Source organism: Mus pahari, chromosome 14 (genome assembly GCF_900095145.1).
Source record: "Mus pahari chromosome 14, PAHARI_EIJ_v1.1, whole genome shotgun sequence".
Lineage (NCBI taxonomy): Eukaryota > Metazoa > Chordata > Mammalia > Rodentia > Muridae > Mus > Mus pahari.
Window position 1 is genome coordinate 62840264 of NC_034603.1, and position 21870 is coordinate 62862133.

General features: G+C 40.1%; 1 protein-coding gene across 2 annotated transcripts in view; it reads left to right on the forward strand.

Annotated features, from left to right (window-relative positions):
* Window positions 1-557: 557 nt before the first annotated feature.
* Window positions 558-21870, forward strand: part of Spop (speckle type BTB/POZ protein) — a 73746-nt gene continuing 52433 nt past the window's right edge. Inside the window, exons 1-2 of one of the 2 annotated variants that reach the window (XM_021211597.2) lie at window positions 558-624; window positions 795-867. The gene's annotated coding sequence lies outside the window, so the exon portion shown is untranslated. Of the gene's footprint in view, window positions 868-21870 lie in introns of both variants that reach the window. The other variant, XM_021211598.2, reaches the window with a different exon arrangement.

Consider the following 21870-nt stretch of genomic DNA (forward strand, 5'->3'; position numbering starts at 1 on the left):
CAGTACCCTAGCAAAGTGCTTTATATAAATGTTAGCATTTGTAGGCTAGGCTTATTGGACATGGATCTCTATGAATTTAAGGCCAGCCTGTCAATAAAGAGAGTGCTAGATCAGCCAATCCTACAGAGCGAGACCCTATTTCAAAAAAATAGAACAAACAAAAACACATGTAAAAAGTTCTTTTAAAAAGTATTTTAGCTGAGAGTTGTTTAAAAAAAAAGTAAGAGCAAAGTTATCGGTAATCCATAAACTGCAGATCTAGGTTTCAGTTGCGAAATGCCTGTTGCTGCTCCACCCACCCGGTCCCTGGATCTCAGCTTCCTTCCACCATTCTGGCCTCGCACCTTAGCGCGAACTTCTGCGCGCTGCACGAGACCCCCTCCGAGTTCCCGCCTCTTTCCACTCTGGCCCCGCCTTCCGCTCAAATTCCCGGGTCCTGGCACCACCTCGCGACGCTTGCGCACTAGGGAAGGTAGGCGGAGTCTTAAAAGAGGAGGAGCTGGAGAGTCCTGAGCGGGGCGGGGTGGGGCGGGGCGGGAAGCCGGGGGAGGAGGCCGCGCGGGGTGGGGCCCGGCGGGTACGCGCTCGCTGCGTCGACGTGCTGACGACAGGACGCCCAGGCCGGTGTGTGTCGGTGTGTATGTGTGTGTGTGTGTGTGTGTGTGTGTGTGTGTGTGGNGTGTGTGTGTGGTGTGTGTGTGTGTGGTGTGTGTGTGTGTGTATGTGTGTGTGTGTGTGTGTTTGTATGTGTGTGCGCGCTCCAAGAGTGTATTTGTGTATCGGCGGTCCCGCAGGTCCCGGATGTTGCGGGCAGTATGAGGCGAGCGCAGGGGGACAGGGACCAGCAGCTGTCGCCGCCGTTCTCAGGTGAGTGTGTGTATGTGTGTGTCAAGAGTCGAAGAAGGGGGTTGGCCTGCTGGGGTGCGGGGCTTTTCCTTGAGAAGTGACTAAACCCCCCCAACACACACTTTCCCTAATTCTCTGCCCCATTTCCTATGTTGGTTTCCTGGCCCGAGGAAGCCAGAGCCTAGTCAGCCGTCCGTTCTTCCTACCTCAAGCATTCTGGAAACACAAACGCGCCCCCTGTCTCCTGCCTCCCTCACCATCTTATCCCCAACCCCATCCCCCTTGCCAAATAGTGAGCTGTCGCCTGCGGCGAGATGGGGAACTGCGCATGCTCGAATGTGAAGGAGCTCCGGGTGCCTGATCGCTGCCTCGGGACGCATGCGCATTGTTGTTTTGCAGGGACCTGCGGGATAAAGAGCCCCTTGACCACGAGCCCGCCTTCTTCACTAGACTTGCCACCCAATAGTGAGCTTGTCGCTCCGATCCGAGAGGGAGAATTTAAATTATGCGAGGGATTTAAGGACAAAGCACTATTTGCATCTGGTGTTGCCCTAGAGACTCCCAGGCTACCAACGCCTCTTAGAGCCAGCGTGTCCCACGCTGACCCCTCTTTTTGAAACTGCTACTTCTAGTTCTAGTATTACTTCTCTTTCCACCACTCCCGTCGTCATGCCGAAACCTTACTACAAACTTCCCCTAAGTTTAGGAGTAAGTCCAACTCGTTTATTCTGGCAGGGGATTTTGATAGTCTTGTTAAAAAGGATTTGTTAAAAGGTTCGTTAAAAAAGAAACTAAGGTGGGAATTTCTCTTTAGTAAAATTCTGAGTTGCCTTTACAGAGTAGGTAAGGAAGGGATAAATGCCACACACAGACTTGAGGTAACAACAAAACGGAAATCAAGACGTCAATCAGTAGCTGCATTTCAGCCCTTTTACTTAGTGTGACCTATTTGGTTCAGTGTGTGTGTAAATTCTTCCATAGTGTTTCAGTTTAGTTATACATTGAGTTGTACAGTTTAGTTGTACATTCTGTGACCATGTGGAAGCGGGCAATCAGAAACTATTGAATAACTTGTCCAGAAGTATTAGTTTCAAATAATTTGAGCGCTAATTCTTTCATATTGGCAAGTTCCAAAAAATTGAAATGAGGAACTTTACAAAATTATTCCAGTGACTTAGGACCCAGGGTTTTAGCGGACAGACTGCAGTTGGGTCTTTAGTTTGGTGCTGTGCCTTCCCTCTTAGAAACTTTGTCTTAGCTCTACCATGTAGGGGAAAAGGTGTTTTGTTTGTTTTTGACATAGTCAAGTTCTTGTGTAGCCTTGACTGGCCAGGAATTCCCTATGAAGACCAAGCGGGCCTCAAGACTGTATTTACAGGGATCTGCTTACCTCTGCCTCCCTAGTGCCAGGTATACATTTGGTGCCAAAGATAAACACTTTCTACTAGCAAAAAATTTGCTGAATTGTATTGAAATGAATAGCTAAATGGTTGTTGGGTGGAGAGAATGGAAAAGGGAGGGGCATCTTCTGTTTTTCAGTTGTCTGGCTAACCTAACGTCTCAGACTCTTGGGAGTGGGACATGAATCAGCCTTGTTTTGAAATTCCTTTTCCTTTGTGTTCTTTCTTTGGTATTCCCCTAAGACATGATTTTGGTTGACATTTTAACCCTAGAACCTTATGTTCTTGGTCTTTAAAGTGTATGAACACTTTTCACTTCCTCATTTAACTGGGCTTTCTGTGGTTCGGCTGTCTATTGTGCTGTTTCCGGTTGCTATGTTGCACTTGGAACCAAGAGATGACACAGAGCAGTGCAGGGGTTGGGGGCAGGAGCACATAGATCGTCCTGTCTTCCACCCCCACCCTCACCTCTCAGTATCCCCAGTAGTATAAGTTATTGTGTCAACTCCACATTTAGGATCAGGACACTTGGCGTCCTTTTGGTGTTTTTGTGACTACACCTCTTAAAAGAGTTATTACAGTGGCTGGTGTGGTAGTTGCAAGTACTTTATGAGGTGTGCCTCCTTGCCTGGATCAGGCTGTTGTAAAATGTAGAAGTGAAGCTAATGAGGTAATCCCTGCCCTTCTTCTCTGCAAGCTTTCTTCATCTAGGATGCTTTGTTCTTATCTGGAAACATTTTATCTCTGAATTCACTGAAAGCCTTATTTAAGTTTTTCATGATGCAAAAGCATGGGATGCTTTTAGGATTAAGATAAGTTGTTAATTCATATTGGTACAGAAATTTGTTTAGAAATAAAAGGTAATACAGATTTCAAAAAAAAAAAAAAACCAAAACAGGAAAACCCAAAAGATCCACGGTGAGAATGCAGACCCTTCCACAGTTCTCCTTTTGCCCGTCAAGTTACCTTCTCAAAGGCAGCAGCTCCTCTCTCTTCCCAGAGTCCGCCCAGCACAAACGCTGACAGATCCTTTGGTTTCTGTTTTTCTCAAATGATAAGACACTGTATATTTTTTTGTTTTTTTCACTCAATTTATCTTGGTGATCATTTCATATAGTATGTGTAGTATCTCTTAAGTGACAAAGGTTGTACTGTATATGATATGTCATCGTTCAGCGAGTTCTTAGTAAGCATTAGGTTTTCAAAGCCACAGTTCATTTTTTTATGTGTTCTGGTGTCTATTGGATTAGATTTTTTTGTGAATGTACCAGATCAATGGGTGTATGCATTTTGAATGTTGGCAGTATTGTTTTCTACAGAGGTGTATGAATTTATATTATTGCCAACAGCTCGTCTGTGTTTCTTAATCTACTTTCATAATTTATAAATCTTATGCAGTGTTTTCTCTGAGATTTTAAGTTCATTATGTAGTTTCATAAATTTCCTTACACTGAGGAGTTGTGGACAGACTGTCACTGTTCTGTACCTCAGGAGTCTTAGAGGTACTCTTCCATGAAAGAGTGATGCTGTAGGAACAAAGACATACGCCTGGGTCACAGCAGACCCAGGGCAGTTCCAGGAAGGCCTATGAGACCTGGATTCTAGGGCCCTCCTCTTCACTCTCAGCTCCAGTTTCTTTGTGTGGAACTCCAAAAGCTTATGTAACGTTTTGCAATATCATTTTGGTAGCTTTGAGCAAAGGCAAGTGAGCTGCTTTTTGTTGAGTTGAAAAGGTAACTCAGTGGCTAAGTGTCTCTTTTCTCCACCAGAATGTTGGCCTTAGCAGTCTTCTGACTGCAGAATGCCTTATTATGAGCTGTAAAGAAAGAGAGAAGGCTGGGTATGGTGGAGCACACCTTAATCTCAGTACTCAAGGGGCAGAGGTAGGCAGATCCATGTGGGTTTAAGGCCAGCCAGAACTTTATAGTGAGACTCCCCCCAAAGGAATGAATGAATGAACGAAGAGATGTCTGTACCTGAAGGAGATTGTGATCTTACCAGATGTACTGACTATGTGAAATAAGAGTCAGAAAATAAAAGCCAATAATACTATGCCTGTGTTCTACTCTGAGCAGACCTCTAAGTAGTGTACATCACTTCTTAGAATTTCCTGATTATTTTCTTGGTTTTAGTAATTTGCTCTTTTGTTTTGTTTTGTTTTGTTTTGAGACAGGGTTTCCCTGTGTAGCCCTGGCTGTCCTGGAACTCACTTTGTAGTCCAGGCTGGCCTCGAACTCAGAAATTGCCTGCCTCTGCCTCCCGAGTGCTGGGATTAAAGGCGTGCGCCACCATGCCCGGCTAGATTTTTATTTTCTATAAAGCTTTTTCTTATTAGTTAGGAGTAAATTACAGTTTCTACAACAAAAGGTTGAGGTGAATCTTTCTTTCCATTTAATATTTTCTGAATAAGGCGGTGGTATCATAATTAATAAGCAGTTTAGAAAGGCTACAGACAAACAACAGTTCTGGGGATTTATTTAACGCCTGGAACGTGAGAGGCGAGTAAGTTCTCTACCTTGGGTTATCCCCGTAGCTCAAGCTGTCATCTTTACTGGTAGCAAAGGAATAGTTTCTTTTTCTTTCTGTTAGTATCATCTTGCACACATGGCTTTTAGTGTATTGTGTCTTACCAGCAGTTACAACGTTCTTTACGATGCACAAGATGTTCTGTTTTGCCTCTGGAGTCCTCTCAGCTCAGCAGTATGAGGGCCCTCTTGCTTTCTGGCACAGGACGTTCCTGACTGTATTTTTTCTGTCCCAGATGTGCAGTCCTTACTTTACCTTTCTTTTTTTCTTATTTTTAAATTTTTAACCCTATTTTTATTTTATGTGTATGGTGTTTGGCCTGTATGTATGTCTGTGCACTGTGTGAATGCAGTGCCCTTTGAGGCTAGAAGAAGAAATCCCCTGAAGAGTTATGAACTGCTATGTGGGTGCTGGGACTTGAACCTGGGTCCTCTAGGGGAACAGCCAGTGTTCTTAGCCAATGAGCCATCTCTCCAGCCTCACACGTTACCTTTCTGCAATTTCTCTTTTAGTAAATTAGGTTGTTTATGCCCTTTATGGGGCTCTGAAGCTAAATTATGAAAAACAAAGTTGCCTTTATTTTAACTCTGTAAACCTAGTGTTTGACTCTCTGTGCTGCTGGCATTGCTAAGATCTAGATCTTAGAACTCACAACTTCTTTGTCTTGAATATTCTTTGTGAAGATAAGTAGTGTCCCAAGTGAAAGAATTGCTATATTCCACATGAACAGAAAGTTGGCTATAGAAAATATTGGAGGTTCCCTCCCCCAGGGCAGTGCTGCAATGTCACTTTTTTCCTGGGGTGAAATATAAGGAAATGAGGGCTGGGTTGCAGCTCAGTTCTTAGAGTGCTTACCTTGCATGTGGGAAGCCTGGGTTAGATCCCTAGCATCACCTAAACTGGGCTGCTGGGCCACACCTATGAGCCAAGCACTTGGGAGGTCAGAGCAGGAGGAACAGGAGTTTAAGGCATCCATTAGCTGCATAGGGAGTATGTCACACAAGCTTTTTGATACATGTGGTATTCTAACATTATATAAAAGAAGTCTTTGTGAGGATGTGTATGAATGTTTGCTTTTCTTTCCTTTTCCTCATTTAAAGCATTTCTTTTAAAATTTCCACATATACTTCTCTACATGAATGTTATGTAAGATTCTGCTGTTACAGCATATTTTTCATTATCATTAGATTTTTATCTTTAAAAAGAGCAAGACAAATTGTTCTTAATTAGGGAAAATTTTCAGCCAAACCATGACCTCTGATTCCCAGTTGTCTTAACTCAGGGTCTGGAACATTGCTACAACCTGTGATCCTGTGTACTGTAGACTTAGGAAAAATGTCTGCTCATCTGAGTGCTTCTTGCAGCTCTGTCACACTAATGAAGGCTAATTTGTAGCTGGTCCTAGGACCTAGACTAATTCTTGCCTTAGTAAAAAATGTTTAATGAGATGTTTCCTATGCAGTGAGACTTTGAATAATTTTATGTTACTCAGAGCCAGACAATAACAATATTCTGATACCTATCTGAAATCCATTTCCCAAATTCTCTTTACCATCTTGTCATATTTATAAGGTTATTTATTCTCAGTCTGGTTTCATAACAATACTGGCTCCACATTACATTCTGCTTGTGTATTTGAGGAAGCACACCTGTTTCTTGTGTTTGTTTTCAGGCATAGTAAAATTACTCAGCAAGGCTCTGTGGACATATTTGCTAATAAATTGGATCCAGTTCCTTCTTTCACTTTTGTATTTATAAAGTTCCCATTACAGGAAAATACTTTAAAATTAGAGTTTTGAAGGAACATCTGGGCTGTTATTCTTATTACTATATAGTCAATATTTTATGTATTTTTGAATTTATTTATTTATTCATTTATTTTGTGTGTGTGTGTTTGTGTGTGTGTGTTTGTGTATGTGTGTGTAAACATGTGCATTTCAGGTTACATGTGTACCACAGGGCGTTTGTGGAGGTCACAGTATAACTTCCAAGAGTTGGTTCTCTCTTTCTACCACGTGGGTCTCAGGGATGAAAGTCAGGTTGTCAGGCTTGACAGCAAGCGCTTTTAGCAACTGAGCTCTTAGATGTAGTAGTCACATTTTCATAGACTTGGCCAGAAGCCGCAAGCGTGTTCTCTGTATATAGCAAAGCTAGCCATGCAGCTTTATGGGAGCTGGCTACAGATCACAAGAGTAGATAGTAACATACACTAAGTCTTTCTTGATACAGTCACCATTACTCTTGACTGTCCTAAGAAGCTGTTGGCATACATTTTCCTGCCATCACCAGCTACCTCGGAGAGGGCTTACACATTTTTTCAAAAAAGTTCTAATTTCTCCTGTCTGCAGATCTGCTTTTGTATTTGTAAGAGGTACTTGTAATTATTTATCTCCCTAAATTGAGATGTATATATTATTTTACCTGATATTTATAAAAAGGCAGCCATGTAGAAGTTTGCTATAAATAAAAATAAGCTTTTCAATGTTGAACATCATTTGCACTGCTGGCCTTAAGTTTTAAATTGTAAGTTGGCTGTACTGGTGCACACCTGTATTTCCAGTACTTGGACGGTAGAGGCAGTTCTGTTCAAGGACAGTCTGATCTAGGTGTGGTGGTCTAGGGCAGACAGGGCCACACAGTGAGATCCTGCCTTAAGAACACAAAAAGAGGGGGCTGGAGAGCACTGACTGCTCTTCCAGAGGTCCTGAGTTCAATTCTCAGCAACCACATGGTGGCTTACAACCATCTATAGTGGGATCTGATGCCTTCTTCTGGAGTGTCTGAAGAGAGTGACAGTGCATTCACATACATAAAATAAATAAATCTTTAAAAACATACAAAGTAGGGTCTAGAGAGAGCTAAGTTGGTAAATTGAATTGAGATCTCCAGAACCCATAAAAAGCCAGCATGGTACCTCATACCCATAATTCCAGTGCCAGGAGGCAGAGACAGGAGTATTCCTGGGCCTTGACAGTCTAACCAAATCAGTGAACTCCAGGTTCAGTGAAAGAGCCTGTCTCAAAACACAAGGGGAATGACTGAAGAAGACACCTGACGGTGACCTTTGCCTCCACATGCACTCATATTCACTGCCCAAAATAATAATCTTAAATATGATCTACTTTAAACATGTAGAAAAGTATAAAGAATAATGCCACTCATATACCATCACCCAGTTATACAAAATCATTTCTTATGTGTGTAAGTATGTGTGTAAAGGCCAGAGGGCAACTTTGGGTATCATTCCAGGAACACTGATCAAGTTCTATGAGACATGTCTCTTATTGTCCTGGAGCTTAACAATTGGTGTAGATTGGCCAGCAAGCTTCCCCTAGGGTGCTTTTTAACTGTCTCCCCAGCACTGGGGTTATAAGCCTGAGTCATGCATGCCCAGCCTTTAAAAAAAAGTCTTTTATTAAAAAGATTTAATTATTTTTAGTTTATGTTTGAGTGTTTGCCTATATGTGTGTGGTTTGCCTATGTGTGTGTGTGTGTGTGTGTGCACATGTGTGTGCACATGTGCGCACACATGCACATTTGTCCACAGAGGCCAGAAGAGGGTGCTGAATCATTGAATCACTTGGAGAAGAAATGACAGGTAGTTATAGGTTGCCATTGGGTGCTGGGACCCAAACCCTGGGTCTCTGGAAGAGCAACCAGTGCTCTTAACAGCTGAGCCATTTATTTCTCTAGCCCCTTTGCTTGACATTGTTATGTTGATTTCCAGAATCTAATTTAGAAATGCAGTGAATAATAGGTATACAAACTTCTCTTTAAAATATTGCTTCCAATTCCTTAGTGTACAGATCTAGAGTTAGAATTCCTAGATCATGTGGTAATTCTATTTTTGATGTTTTTTTTTTTTTTCAAGATCCTTCATTTCATTTTTCATGGTGTCTGTACCATTTTATATTCCCATCAACACAGACGTTCCAAGTTCTCCACATCCTTACCAACACTTTTTTTCTTCTTGGTACTGGCATCCTAACGGGTGTTGTTGAATTCTTTTTTTAGCTTTATCTTTTATTGAAGTTGAGTTGTAAGTTTTATTTTATTTATCTTTAATTTTTAAAAGATTCATTATGTTTTTGTTTGTTTGTTTGTTTGTTTATGTGTATGTGTCTGTGTGCTATGAGTATGTGGGTGGCCATGCAGACCAGAAGAGGGCGTCAGATCCCTTGGAGCAGGAGCTGCTGGTGGTTTTGAGCCACATGATGTGGGAACTGAATTCTGGTTCTTTGGAAGAGTAGTATGTGCTTTTAACTGCTGAGCTGTCTCTCCAGTCCCCAAGGTTTGTTTTTGGGACTGAGTTTCACTCCATAGCTGGGCTGGCTTGAAACTCATGACCCTCCTTCCTCAGTCTTTCAAGTGTTAAGAGTCTAGAGTATAAGTGTGAGTCTTCATGACCAAGATAAACTATGTCAGACCTATTTTTGTCTTTTTGATGTTTGTATAACCTAGTCTGGCTTCAAACTTGTGCCTTTTCTGCTTCCCTAGTGCTAGGCTTGTAGTCATATGCTACTATACCTGGTTTGTTTATTTGTTTGTTTTGTTTTGTTCTGTTCTCTCTGTACGTGTTTGCTTTACAGAAGGAATTCTCTTATATTAGGGTAATAAGTCTTATTTTCTCATATGTGTTTATAGTTTTGCTTGTTACATATAGGTCTCTACTGTCAATTTATTTTGATATTCAGTGTGGGAAAGATTAAACTTTTTTTCTATAAGAAAGCTTTAAACCATGGATCTACTTTTCCAGGAGGATAACTCTGTGACCCAGCTCCATGTTTTGGATAATCCAGCAGTTCCCTACTCCTGTTAAAATGTCATCTATGTTTGTCCGTGTATATGAGGGTTTTCTCTCTATTCTCTTTATGTGCCATTGGCTGACTTGCCTGTCTTGTTCTGTGCCATTGGCTGGCTGGCTTTCTTGTGCTATTACTGTACTGCTTTCCTTATCAGAGACTTACAGTAATTGTTCTTGTCTGATAAGCAAGGCTCAATGTCTCCTTTTTGTGTTCATCAAGCTCTTTGAAAAAACCTTGTTTGGTTGGTTGGTACATTTTTTCATTTTTTTTTTAAATTTTTTTGTTCGTTTTTGTTTTTTTGGAGACATGGTTTCTCTGTGTAGCCCTGGCAGTCCTGGAACTCACTCTGTAGACCAGGCTGGCCTTGAACTCAGACATCCTCCTGTCTCTGCCTCCCAAGTGCTGGGATTAAAGGCATGCACCACCACCATCCGACTTGGTTGGTACATTTTAATGTAGTCATTTGACATTGAAATATGTTCATGTGATATATCATGACCTCCAAAAGGAGGGAAAATTAAACCTTGCTGTCTTATCAATTAACTAATTAATTTCAACTCACTTTTTTGTTTTGCTTGTGTGGTCTTTATTATTATTATTATTATTATTTATTTTTTATTTTTTTTGATTTTTTGAGACAGGGTTTCTCTGTGTAGCCCTGGCTGTCCTGGAACTCACTTTGTAGACCAGGCTGGCCTTGAACTCAGAAATCCACCTGCCTCTGCCTCCCGAGTGCTGGGATTAAAGGCGTGCGCCACCAAGCCCGGCTTTTTGGTCTTTATTTTTATATAGAGATAAGATCTTCATGTGCAAAGTGACCTGTTATTGTATAAAGACACCAAAAAAACAGGTTTGGGATTGGCATTGGCATTGAACTTGATGGTATTAAAGATCTCTCTCTCTCTCTCTCTCTCTCTCTCTCTCTCTCTCTTTCTCTCTCTCTTGCTATTTTTGAGACATGATCTCAGTTTATCTCAGACTGGCTTCCAATTTGTGGCAGTCCTCCTGACTCAACTTCCTAAATGCTGAGATTACAAGTGTGAGCCACCCTGCCCAGTAGTTAAAACCCTAACAATAAGGAAATGGAACCTACTTAAAGAGATTATCAAAAAGATTTATAGCATCTGTATAGCACAACAAAAGCTAAACAGCTAGATTTCAGAAAGTCCTGGAACCAAAACAGTTGCATGGACTTGAGCAGTCAGAACTGGAAGACTCTGGTGCTCTATAAATAAACTTCAGTTTCCATGAAGCTTACTTCAGGTTCCTGAGGGAGGTCTGGTTTGGTCAGGCCACAGCCTGATTTCCCATGGGCCACATATGTGCCCCAGGTTCAACTCTAGTTGTTTATGGGGAAGGGGAAGTTTGATATAAATAGAAATGTGTGTGTGTGTGGGGTTGGAATGGCTGGAATTAGAGACACATTTTCTTTGAGTAATGATGAATCTTAAGACTCCTTACAATCTTAAAGTTCTCAGTGTCTTGAGGGTTTTTTGTTTATTTTTAAAATGTGGGTTGTATCTATTGGTCATTACTAAATTAGAACTTAGGATACAGGGTTGGAGAGATGGCTCAGCAGGTAAAGGTGCTTGCCACTATCATGGTAGAAGAGGAGAATTGACTCCTATAGGTTGTCCTCTAACCTTTACTTTGTATGCCATGGCATGCCACTCTAAATACATACATTAAAATAAAGAAAATATAGTTAAAAAGAAAACATCAAGAAAAACGTTTTAAGAATTTTTTTTTTTTTTAACTTTAAAAATAGTCATGTCACTAGGCCTGGAGAGGAATGCCTTTAATCCCAGTACTCAAGCAAGCTGGTGGATCTCTTGAATTTGAGGTCAGCTTGGTCTATGCAGTAAGTTCTAAGCCAACCAGGGATATATAGTGAGACTCTCTCAAAATAAACTGAAATCCTCATCTTGTATTAAACTAAGAAGTATTTAAAAGAAAAAAAAAATTGAGCCATGTGGTGGTATATACCTTTAATCCCAACACTTGGTAGGCAAGAGGAAAGCAGGTCTCTGTGAGTTCAAGGCCTGTCTGGTCTGCAGAGTGAGATTCAGGATATCCAGGGCTATATAGAGAAACTCTGTCTCAAAAAAACAAAATCAACCAACCAAATAAACAAACAACTTGAAAAATTAGTAAGTTTGGTTTTAAGCTCCTTTAATGTCTACTTAATAGAAGATAGACACTAAATTTTTATATCTGGTTCTATATTCTTGTTTGTTTAATTTTTTAAGACAGGGTTTCTCTATTTAGCTCTGGCTGTTCTGGAACCCACTCTGTAGACTAAGCTAGCCTCTAACTCACAGAGAAATACCTGCCTCTGCCTCCTGAGTACTGGGATTAAAAGCATGGTTGTGTGGTGTTTTTTGTTTTGTTTTGTTTTGTTTTTTGTTTTTTTTTTTTTTTTTTTTGAGAGAATCTTTTTACTTATATGTGGCTGCCCTGGAACTTACTATGTAGACCAGATCTGCCTGCCTCTGCCTCCCAAGTCCTGGGATGAAAGGTGTGAGCACTCCTAGCATTCTATATTCTTTTATTATTGTTTGCATGTGCTGTGTGTGTGTGCGCGCGCGTGTGCGTGCACATGTGCGAGAGAGAGAGAGAATGAATGAGCACATATGTGCTTCTGGGAGTATGTAAAGGTCAGAGGATAACTTTCAGAAGTCATTTTTTGCCTTCTACCTTGTTTTTGAGGAAGAGCCTGTTTGTTTCTGCAGTATTGCATACTTCAGTTTAGCCAGCTTCAGAGCCTGTGAGTGAGTCTACTGGGAGATTCTACCATCTCCCCCATCTCAGTGCTAGGCTTACAGATGTCTGTCACCCATTGGGCTTTAAAAAAAACAACAAAAAACAAACAAAAAACCCCAACAAAACCATGGATTGAAGAGATCAAACTCAGGGTTGTCAGGGCTTCCTGCCAAGTACTTTTACCAGCTGAGCCATGTTCCTAGCTCTTTGCTTCTATATGCAATCTGATGTGATAGATTATTTTTGTTGAAATACAGGAAGGAAATGCAGTCTTCAAAGGACAGTTAGAAAGGGGAGAGGTATTTTATAGCCATTTCAGACAATCACATACATTTGATATCATAATAAAACTGACAAACATTAGTTTCCTTGTAAGTTAGTTTGCACTGTTGTTCTGAAATTATATTGATGTAATTGTTATATTGACATGTGTTGATATATCTTACATTTGGATAAATTATTTATTTAAAGAGATCGAATCTCCTTGTGTTGCCCAAGCTGGCTCCAGACTCTCTCAGGGGATCCTTCTGTCTTCCTGAGCAGCTGGAACAAGTGGACAGGTGAATGGATCTTACCAATAGTCTCAGGCATTGGTCATTTGGAAATTTATTGACTCACTGAGTTCAGCCAGTCTTCTAAATGTCTAAAACATCATTTTCAAAAACCACTTTAGTTATGATCACCATTCTTTTCATGAAAAAAATAAATCAGTGTTGGGAAGCTGTCAAGCAGCTACAATTACTCAAAATTGTAAAATTTTTTCATTAAATGCTCAGATTTTATCATTGGCAACAAATACTGCCAGTTGTTTTTCTTAATGTGACAGACTTACTTCATTTTCAAGAAAATCTCTGCTATCTATTTATGTCTGAATAACTAGTTTGTTCTTTTTCCAAGAAAAAGTAGTGTTTCGTGAAAAAGCTGGTTGAGCTCAAAACTCAGTCACAAGTGCTTTTCCTCGAAACCATTGTGCTCAAGGGTACTGAGAAGTGCTTCTGTATACCTCCTGTTTCTGTTCACAAGATAGTCATGGGTTTATTTTTATTACTTCATCAAGAACGTTCTTGATTCAGGCGTGGTGGCCCACATATGTAATCCTAGCATTTGGGAAGTTGAGGAAGAAGATCTGGAGTTTAGTTGAAGGTCAGGCCTGGGCTACATGAGATCTTGTCTCAACAAAACAGGAGGAACATTCTTAGTGCAGTTGACTTTATTTCTAAGTCATCAGTGGACAACATCTCAAAGATTAGTACTAATTTAATACCACTTACCTTACCTTATGCTAGATGCAACAGTTTCTACTCATTATTACTTTGTGTGATCAGAAAAAATGTCAACATAATCATAAATCTAGACAACTTATGATTAATATTGAAATAGTTATGACTTTGAAGACCTTTTGAAAGGGCTCTGCCATGCATCCACACACCACACTTTGAGAACTGCAGCCTTAGGAGGAGACACAGATGCATCATAGTGTAGTCTTACTGGGTTGCTAGTGTAGTCACATTGAGTTACTTAACATGGTTATCAAAAGGAATGCTGTATTTTAAAAGTGCATAAAATGTTTTAGATTTCTTGATTAGAAATATATCCTAGGAATTAACATTTTCAAACATCAGAATTGAAGGGATTAAGCTTTTCAGCTAGATATTCTTTCAAGTATGTGATAATCTTGGTATAAACTTTTAATAACATGTCATTTATGTATTACGGTACATACAATAATTTAACATTTTTCAAACATTAAAATTTTTAAGTAAATTTTATTTCTTTAGTTAGTTTGCACATGTGTGTGTGGAGGTCAGAGGACAGTTCGGAGTCTCTCCTTCCACCATGTAGGTCCTAGGAATCAAAAATCAAAGTTGTAGAACTTTGATTGGAAGAGAAGGGAAAGAGAAATTTAGGTAGAAGATGCTAGGAGAAAAACTGGAGATAAACAAGGGATGGAAATATTGGATTGTAATCTTAGGTCTATTTAGAGAGGCCCTCTTGAAATCTCTGAATAGGTAATTTTCAAGAAAATGTCTGTTGGAGGTCAAAGAGATAAGAGCAGGGGCAAAAACTATGAGGCATGCTTGTGTCTGGTGTGTTCAAAGATTCAGCAAGGAGACCAACATGGCTAGAATTAAGTGAGCAAGAAACAAAGTAGAAATGAAGTCTAGTTCTTACAGTGCTGTTTGTTAGGATAGCCAGCCCAGAGACCCTGCAAGAGTTCTAATTCCTGCACTATGCCTGTGCCACTAAGTAGAAATCTTTGCAGGTAGGACTGTGGCAGAGAAGAGGGAGAGAAGTGACTGTGTTTGAGAAGTATGTCAAAGAAGGAATCCATTTAATTATAGATTGAATGTGGGGGTTGCAGGAAAGGAAATGTCATGAATGATTCCAGGTTTCTGGCTCAAGAAACTGGATGGGTAGAGGTGTCACTTACTGAGTTGAGAGTGAAAGATAAAGAGGAATGGGAGTAGGTGTGGAATTTAGACGGAAGATCAGAAATCAGTAGTTCAGTTTTAGACATGTCAAATTTGGGATGTGAATGAGGCTAAGTATAAATATGTTAAGTAGGCAGATATATGAGTGGAGCTTCAAGTGAAATCAGGCCCTAAGGTAATACATTTGTATACCATATGCTTATTGATGGTCTTTACTGTGTCTAAATGACATACAAGATAAATTTGATGGATGAAGAGCTTGGAGTGTGGGAACTAGTTAGCCTCTTGCAGGTATCTGAACAAGAAGTGTGGTGGTAATGCAAATCAGGATGGTGTTGGCTGGAGAGAACAGGAAGTAGGTTGGAGATCTGAGGACCTGTGGGACAATATTCAGTAGAGGTGGACTCTGGACAAGGAATTGAAGATGGCTTTGGAATGTCAAGCTTGGATGGATGGTGGGTCTGTTAGCAGTTATAAAACAGAAGGAGCTGGCTTAGGAAGTGGTTGGTTTTAGATGTATCAACATTTAATAGAAACATCCCAGTAGTAGGTAGGTGGGGTTTTTTGCACTGAGTTTTGGAAGGGCAAATGAAGTTCAAAACACAGTCCATTTCCATGAAAAAAATTTCATTTGTATAAAAATGATTCACCAAGACATAAAAATGGTAACATCTACAGCCAGTTTTGATGTCTTAGGGTGTCTGTTATGTGTCCTTGACTGCTTTGTATATAATGTACTTCCATTTGGTCACCATACTTAGATGTACTGTCTTTTTTTCCTGTAGTTCTAGGATTCCCAGTTAATTCTTCCTTTGTAGCTTTTAAACTTTTTTCTTCATCTTGATTCTTCAGAAGTTAGTGTCTGAGGAATGAAGAAAGTTCCAAAAATAAAATGTGGGAGTAGGGCAGGAGAAGATGGTTCAGTGAATAAGAGGGCTTGAAGCACAATCATGAGAACTGGCATTCAGATCTCAGTTTCTATGAAACAAGTTAGGCATCTCACAGACACCTGTAACTCCAGCTCTGAGGTATCCAGCTCCCTCTCTGACCTTCACGTGTATATAGGTATATACAAACACACATACAGGTATAATACATTCAACACACATAAATAGTCTTTTTTAAAAAAAGATATGGTAGTACAAATGAACATTTGAAATGGAATGGCTATGAAAACTGATGATCTTAAAAGCCTGCTAACACAAAGGCACAGTGCATGATGGTCTTAGTGTACTCCAGTACTCAAGTCTGTTCATCAGAGATGCCAAAGCAGTGGGATGGTAGTGATGGTTAACCTTTGGAATTTGGCTTGACTCATGGTCATCCATCCTGTTTATGGAAATATATTCTACAGAGGTGAAAACCCTCCTTCAGTGAAAATGACTCTAAATTATTTTGGAAACTTCTGGAAATACACTGAAGAAGATAGCTGGGTGTGTACCTTAATTGGCAGAGTGCTTGCCTGACATGCCAGAAGCTCTGGGTTTGACCTGCAACACCTCATAAATTGGGTGTGGTGATGTATACCCATAAGTGAGGTGTAGGAGAAGCAGATGAGGAGCTCAAGGGCATCCTTGGCTATATAGTAAGTTCAGAGCCAGGTTGGACTACATGGGGCTGGGGAGGAAAGGAGCTGAGGAGTAAGTTAAACTAACTTTGATATGTTAGTGAACACTACTCTTCCTAGCTACCTCATCATTCCTTAAGTAGTGGTGATAATAGATGGTATGATGAGCTGGTCCTTAAAGATTTTTCTTTAAATCTATTTTTATATAATTAAAGCATTCTTTTTTCTCATTATAAAATAATTCATGAAAAAAATAACTAAAAGTGGAAAAAAAATTACCCTAATACTCATTCCATAGGATTAACAACAGTGGGCATTTTCATTTTTCGAAACCATTTGTTTGTTACTGTTTGTGTAAAGTGCAAGTCTGTGAATGCCACATGCCACTGGGGATATGTGAAGGTTTAAGGACAATTCTCAGTAGTCAGGTCTCATCTTCTAATTTGCCGAGGCAGGGTCTGTCTGTTTTGTTTCTGTCACTGTGTACTCTAGGCCAGTTGGTCCTCAAGCTTCTGGGTGATGGTTTTTTTTTGTTTGTTTGTTTTGTTTTTCGAGACAGGGTTTCTCTGTGTAGCCCTGGCTGTCCTGGAACTCACTTTGTAGACCATGCTAACCTCGAACTCAGAAATCTGCCTGCCTCTGCCTCCCGAGTGCTGGGTGCACCACCACGCCTGGCTCCCCCTTTTCTTTTTTTAGTGGCTGAGATCATCAAGTTTTTAACCCACCAAGCCATCTCACAAGCCCAACATTGTCTCTTATTGTACATTTCTTTAAATGTCCATATGTATGTATTATATATTTATGTAAAGATATTTTTTTAAAAATTGAATTATTTTAAAATTTGCCTCTATAGCCAGGTGTGTTGGCACATGCCTGTAATTCTAGGACTTGGAAGGCAGAGGGAGACTGATTTTTGTGAGTAATAGGCTATTTAGAGCTACATAGTGAAGCTCTATCTCAAAGAAAGAAAAGTGCCTTAAAAATTCACTGTATCAAAGCCGGGTGTGGTGGCGCACGTCTTTAATCCCAGCACTCAGGAGGCAGAGGCAGGCGGATTTCTGAGTTNGAGGCCAGCCTGGTCTACAAAGTGAGTTCCAGGACAGCCAGGGCTATACAAAGAAACTCTGTCTTGAAAAACCAAAAAAAAAAAAAAAAAAAAAAAAAAATCACTATATCAAGAACACTGGCTATTCTTTTAGAGGACTTGGGTTCAATTGCCAGCATCCATATGGTGGCTCAAAACTGAAACTCCCATCCCAGGGGATTCAGTGCCCTCTTCTGGCCTCCATGGGCACTGCATCTACATGCCAGGCAAAACCACTCATACACACAAAATAAAAATAAAATCTCAAAAAACTAGTATCTTTTCTATGCTAGTGAAAAGAAAACATGATTTTTTAAAGTAATTCCATGGAAAGCAGAGTATAATGACACAGTCTTGTAAGCTCAACAATTGAGAGATGGAGGCAGGAGGATTTAAGTTCAAACCAGCATTAGCCATATAGGAACCTTAAGGCTCTAATATGCGTGTGACCCCAGCACTGGGAAGTGAAGACAGGTGGATCTTGGGAGCTCACTAGCCTGTCAACCAAGGGAAAATAGGGATCTTCTGAATCAATGACAGACACAGTCTGAAGGAATGAAGCAAGGAACGACAGACAAAAAGACCTGACAGCCTCACCTGGCTTCTACATATGCACACACACACAAACATGCACACAGACAAACAAACCACAAATAAAGGAATCATAGGCATCTATTGTATGGATACATAATACGTTAGTGTTTTGTTTAGTTAGGGTGGTTTTGTTTGCTTTTGTTGTTAGTTGGGCTGTTTTGTGTTTTTGAGATAGGGCTCATGTGGTGTGAACTGGCTTGGAACTTGTGAGTGATAGGAATCATTTGAACTTCTGATTCTTTTGTCTCTAACTCTCAAGTTCTGTGAGTATAGGCATGTGCAATCATGTCTGGTTTATATGGATCTCAGGGTAGAACACGGGGCTTTGTGCATGCTAGCCAAATACTTGACTACCTGAGTTATATCCCTAGTCCCTGAATACATAAATCTATTCATTAAACATTCTTCCCTACTTTGATCTGTAAATTATCCTGTCATAGATATCCTTGTACATAAATCTTTATATGCTGATCTCCTAGAATTGATTTCTCAAATGACATTACTTTCTGAAAGCCTGTGCAGTGGGACCCATGCTATGGCTCAGTAGATAGAGGTGCCTACTGCCGAGGCATCTCTTCATCCCCAGATTTTAATTTTAATTTTTTTTTTTTTTTTTTGGTTTTTTCAAGACAGGGTTTCTCTGTATAGCCCTGGCTGTCCTGGAACTCACTTTGTAGACCAGGCTGGCCTCGAACTCAGAAATCTGCCTGCCTCTGCCTCCCGAGTGCTGGGATTAAAGGCATGTGCCACCACGCCCGGCTCTTTAATATTTTTATAAGCACTTATGCTGGGTGTCATTATCTCTATCGAAAGGATATGTGTGAGACTGGAAAGATGGCTCAGCAGTTAACATTTGCTCCTCTTGCAAAAGCCTGGGTTTTCATTCCCAGCACCCGTATAGTGACTTACAGCTGTTCATAACTTTAATTCCAGGGGCTCTTGCACCGTCTTCTGCCCCCCGGTACCTGGCTTAATGTGCTGCATATATATACATGCAGACAACCACTCAGATGCATAAAATCTTTAAAAAGGGAGTATGTAAGATTTGAGTGAGACATTATAGAAGAATTACAGTTCCGGGCGTTCTAGTTAATTGTCAGCTCCCGAGTTCTAAGTAGCATTTAGTTTACTGTAAGTATGATAGGAATTCAGAGTGAACTGGGGTGGCAAGGCAGGACTTGACCTGGATCTAGAAAAGCAATATTGTGATAAGAGGAAGAGGAATGTTTTTAGCTTTCAGAGTGCTGTGAATCAATTTGAGAAAGGCAGGTGAGTGAGATGACAGAGGCCACAGTCAGCCAGTTGGAGAGGAGAGGTTATTTGTGGTGTACTTGAAAGGCCTTTCTGAGAGCTATGTTGTATCTCAGAGGACTGCTCTTATTTTTAGTATATTTTAAGTTGTATAGTATAGAAACATAAGATAAAGTAAACAGCCATGGCCCATTTGTAAACAAACTAGAAACAGTGTAGTCACTTTTTACAAGAAAACAAGATTAAAGGTTATTTTTGTGTAAATTACTTAAGAGTTAACTTCCCAACAACAAATATTTATTTTGCTGAATAGTTTGATAAGCATATTGCTACTGTTGTGGATCTTACTCTCCTGTAAAGTTAGAGAGTTTAGCTTTTTCTGACAGTGAACTCATTACAGAACTTCCCAAGTATAAAGAATAACTAGTTTTTATTCATGTTGGTGCCCATTTCTGGCTCCTTAGGCACAGAACTTCTCCATGCAGCTTGGTTCTTCTCATCTTTTATTTTCAAATGTCATTTAGAGATGTTAAAGTTTTTATATTATTTATTTTGCGTGTGTGTGAGCACACGTGGCACGTGTCGTGGTTGGTGAAAGGTGGTCAGAGGACAAACTTGTGGCAATTCTGTCTGTGTAGGTTCTAGGATTCTAACTTAGTTCTCAGATTTGGTGACAGGTGAATTTACCTACTGAGCTATCTTGCTGGCCCAGAGATTTTCGTTTAAAAGTGTTTTATGGCTAAGAACAAGCAGCAAGAGGATGGGAGGAGGTCAAAGGGAATTGATATATAATTGTTTTCAATTTAATCATGCTGGCTTCTTACTTTATTTACTCCCATGGTATCTTTAATGCATATCAAGGATATGTAAATTATTATTTCATGGGGGAGATAATTTTGGATGTAAATCTTTAGGAAAAAATATGTTAGTGCATTTGAAAGTAAAATGTTAAGGTTTTTTTTTTTAGTATTTATTTTTAATTAGTATTTTTAAAAATGCAGTACAGATAATAATAGTAATTTTAAAACTCAATAGCTTTCAGCAAGGCAGTGGTGGTACACGTCTTTAATCCCAGCACTCAAGGCAGAGAGAGATGGATCTCTGAGTTTGAGGCTAGCCTGGTCTACAGAGTGAGTTCCAGGACAGCCAAGGCTACACAGAGAAGCCCTGTCTTGGAAAACAAAGCAAAACACAAACTCAAGCACTTTCTCTTTAAAGTACATAATGCTGAAAGCTAATTAGTGACTTACTTTATTTCTCTTGTAGGAGCACTTTCCTAGGTAATTACAATCATAGGGAATGACAGAGAAACTAGGCTGGCATTTTGCCAGTGTACATCAACCAGTATTTTTTCTGTGATAGAGAACATGTCTTTCTTTGGTCCTTTCCCTTCCTAGAGACATAGTAGTGTTAAAAATACACAGTAATATTTGAGCACAAGTGTCAAACATTGCATTAGACACTATACACATTTAACTCATTCAATGTTCATAACACTCTACTAAGATATTCTCATCAGTATTTTACAGGTGAAGAGTCTGAGGCACAGAAAGGTTTTTAAGTAACTTGCCTGAGATTTTATAAGTAATATTCTCTGCTGTAACAATCAAAAGATCACTACTACATGGAAAGCCTGGAATCTTAGCCAAGGAAAGTCAGTGGCCTAGAGGCTGATTTACCTGAGCCATGATGTGTATACTCCTTCCTTTTTCATTTACTTCTTTATTAAGCACCTACAATTTCCTGGGCACTACACTGTGCCTAGACACCAGACTTACTAAGGTTAATGCAGCATAGCAAGCACTCTCCAGGGAGTCTCAGTCTAGTGGGAAAGAATAATAATAATCACAACAACGAGAGATCTACACATTGAGAGTAAGGAGGAAGCATTTAATTTTCCTTGGAAAGATTACAGTCGGAATTTGCAAAGATGAGGGAAAAGCATTCTGGGTAGAAGGAAAACCTTCAAAGATGCCCTAACAAAAACGAGCTCACTGTTAGTGGAATGGTAGAGTATAGTATTTCAAGTAAAATGATTTCTAGTAGATTGGTGTCTTGGACTGATCTTGATCACAAGATTAGTTTGGGGTGTAGTTCTAAGATAATATTGACGAGAATTGGGAGGTGGAAGTTGAGATAGAGGTGGAGAATAGCGTGGAGAGTGAAGGCTGACTCCTGGGTTTTTAGTTTGACTATCTTGTGTGGGTTTCCTTTTTTGTTTTTCTGAGACAGGATTTCAGTAGCCCTGACTGTCCTGAGTTCACAGAGATCTCTGTGCGCCTGTTTCTGACTGCTGGTATTTAAGATGTGCACCGTCAGATCTGACTTGAAGACTTGGGTATATTGTAGAATCACTGTGGAAGATAATCAGGTTTTTGTGGAAAGACTTTTGAAGTGCAAAGTGGAAGAATAGAGAACTATTTGAGTGGTAGGAAGTTACAGTATGAGTAGACAGGCAAGCTTGCAGCTCAGTCAAAGGATGGGTCAGTGGGTAGTTTGGGTTGACTTGGAGACTGAAGTAGAAAATGGGCCATTTCTCTGTTTTCATTAAAAACTCACCTACAGGCCGGGCGTGGTGGTGCACGCCTTTAATCCCAGCACT